General features: G+C 36.8%; 1 long non-coding RNA gene across 2 annotated transcripts in view; it reads left to right on the plus strand.

The window, feature by feature from the left end:
* The first annotated feature begins 22 nt into the window (after positions 1-22).
* Positions 23-3,182, plus strand: part of LOC128247884 (uncharacterized) — a 201,781-nt gene continuing 198,621 nt past the window's right edge. For both annotated transcript variants that reach the window (XR_008264191.1, XR_008264190.1), the window contains exon 1: positions 23-1,290. This is a non-coding gene — a long non-coding RNA (uncharacterized LOC128247884). The remainder of the gene's footprint in view (positions 1,291-3,182) is intronic.

Genomic DNA, 3,182 nt, shown 5'->3' on the forward strand with positions numbered 1-3,182 from the left:
ACCCCCCCAAAAAAATCCTGACCACAGAGTGTGGGTAATTATGTCAAATGTCACTGGCAATGTGCATTCAGCTGATTGCAACTGTTAAAGCAAGTCACTGAGCATGCGTACATGTCATACGGGAGAGTTCCAATCAGGGGTGGATAACACCTTATAGGAAAGCCCTATATGTATACACGCGTGTGTGCGCGAGTGCGTGTTCGTGTGAATATTTAGAAAGCTACGCAGAGCAACGCGTATGGATGAAGTAACTTTTTGCAACCCACCTATGGATAGTGATATTATTAATTTGGTTAGGCTGCAACCGGTAAAGTTTGTCGATGTTTCCTGTCAACTAAATCGACCATATACTTCCGTACTTTTGAATTTGTTTGAAATAAAAAATTCCTTACATAAAAGAGATAAGCGTTGAGACAGGAAAAGAATCTGGCCATAAAAATCCCAGCCCATGAATTTACTCTCGTCGAAGTCGTTAAACAAAACAAACGAAGGAAAAGTGTATATGCTTGCTTTCCAGCTCGTAGAGAATCATCGAATGCAAACATGTCTTGGCAAAAACTTTCAGCCCTTGGTTTAGTAAATAATCATTGCTCATTATCATCAAAATATTGATTTCAAATTTAGAAGGGGCTAAGTCGATTACATCGACCCCAGTGTTCAACAGATACCTATTTTATTGACTCCCGAAAGGATGAAAATCGAAATCTACCCCGGCAGAATTTGAACTCAGAACATAAGGACAGACGAAAGGCCGCTAAGAATTTTACCCGGCATGCAAAAGATTCTGCCATCTTACTACGCTGAGCTGTTTTTGTGAGCCATTTGTACACCTCGACTGGATAACACTACGTAATCCTTGCATATACCCGACGTTGTTTCAATATAGATGCAATGTCTTTGGTTACCTCAAGAAATATGAAGCATAAACGACAACAAATATGCAAATAGTATCTTCACCAAAGGGGTGGGGAATAGAAGACGAAAAATGTTATAAAAACAAACATAGGAACAGAATATGTTTACTATGAAGAATATTTAATATTTGTTGGGGTTATTTTGCTGCACACTGAAGGATACACCGCCATCAAAACAATCCTTGTAACATTTAAAACATCAGGCAGAATGACGACAGTTACACTGCTTATGTAATGCTTTTTGTGTTCTGTGTTTTGCTTCAAAGAAGACTACAGTTTAAATATTCTTCGCATCAAATCTTCTCAGTCTAGCGTTCTAGACAAACATTCAAAATCGTTTTCTGTGCTGGTGATTCAATTAGAAGAACAATATAAGGTAAGAAAATTTATTATTTCCTTCCTCAAGAAATTATATTGTGGTTCAACCTTCTTGAAACAATATCTTTAATATCATTTCCCTGTTGGAAAAAAACTGCTGCCGATAGGATAGCATCTATATCATTGACTAATCCATTAAAAATAATACACGTGTCATTGTTAATATACATCGTTTGTGAAGGCGATGAACAGGCAGAATCACGGGGAAAATACTTTTGTGGCGCTGCGTCCGTATTTACGTCCTGAGTTCAAATTCCGTCAAAGTTGATTTGTCTTTCATTCTTTCGGGGTTGATAAAATAAGTACCGATTAATTACTAGTAATCGACTTGGCCTCTTCCTCGAAATTACTGGTGTTGTGCCTAAATTTGAAACTAATATACATCCTTTCTCAAAAAAAAGGAAGGTAACATTGTATGATGTAATCTTAGATACTCAATGAGATGTTGAATGCTAGTCTGACTTTGACCGTTGGTCTCCTCGTAATAGGACAAGCAAAACATTTGGTTTTATATTTTACAATACATTAAAACGAATAGGAAGTGTTAAAATGTTCTGCTTGTATGTAGTTTGGTCACGTCTTTAACTGACTAATTTTGATCATTCTATGAATTTATAACATGACAGGAATGTAACTGAATATCATTTGTTAAAAGATTGTTTTTAATTAATGACTTTGAAAAATCCTGAACTAACATCTTCAAAGAAGCCATCATTTTTGTTCAAACTTATCTTCTTTCAGTCAACCAATTCTATTGAATCTACAGGGCCAGACACAAAAGTTATGTTTTATTGTCTTTTGCAATTCTTAATGAAGTTAGATCTTTTAGACTTTATCATCATTAAGAATTGTTTGGAAATTTCTTAACAAACACATCTGACAATCTTGCTGCTTCACTTCTTTTGTTGATAACCTCACCACAATATACTCTGTGACCTGAAAAAAAGGACTTATTTTAGTTTCATTGCTTTTGTAGCGGTGGTTCGAAACCGAACTGCTAGTTAGCCAGTCAGACATCACGACCAAATCACAATAGTTTCATTAAGCCACAAATCAGTATCAAGCCATCATGCGATTCGATTTCCTAGAACATTTTCCTTGTGCCCTATAAAAAAACACTTTTGGCAGAGCATTGAGACCAGCCGACTCATTCACACGTCTCACCTTTTGCCTGGCAGCATGTGGATAAAGTAATTGATCTACGAGTAAAACGGTTATAAAATAGCTACACTTTGGGTTACTCCATTGTTTACTTGCAGAATGAAGCTGATCAAGAATGGCCATAACTGTCCTGTCTTTTTATGGAGGAGTCGTGTATCTAGAACTATGTCATCTACATTAACTTGCGTGTGCTTTCCTTTTAAAAGACAGTGGAATGTGATTTGAAAAGGATTTTAATGCTGTTTCCCTTTTGGTGGGGTTATAATGTCTAACAAGAATAAGCATTTAATTATAGCAGTGAGGATATGCATGCATGTATGGATGGATGTGTGTGTGTGTATTTATGTAATGTAAAGTAAAATCCGGGCTGCAGGTATTACCCTACCTAAAAGACTGAATGTTGCTCGTCTTAGGTGTAATAGTGTGAAGAGACGTTTACGAGAGGAAATGAATGTTGCGGGTATTGGGGAGGATTGGCCGACCCTTAAAAAGTCAGTTTATGATATAGGCAAGAAATTTCTGGGATTGATACAAAGAAAGCAATTTTAAAGAAATGGTTTAAAGAAAATGATGAACATATAGATGACTTATTGGCTGATAAAAACGTACTATGTCACACTATTTATCAGCATAGGGAACTCAAGGATGTGAAATCACGTGTGAGGCGGAGGCTCTCTCAAATGAGGGATACGTGGTGGAGTAAGAAGGCTGATGAGATACAGGCGGCGT

The sequence above is a fragment of the Octopus bimaculoides genome, chromosome 5 (genome assembly GCF_001194135.2).
Source record: "Octopus bimaculoides isolate UCB-OBI-ISO-001 chromosome 5, ASM119413v2, whole genome shotgun sequence".
Taxonomy (NCBI): Eukaryota; Metazoa; Mollusca; class Cephalopoda; order Octopoda; family Octopodidae; genus Octopus; species Octopus bimaculoides.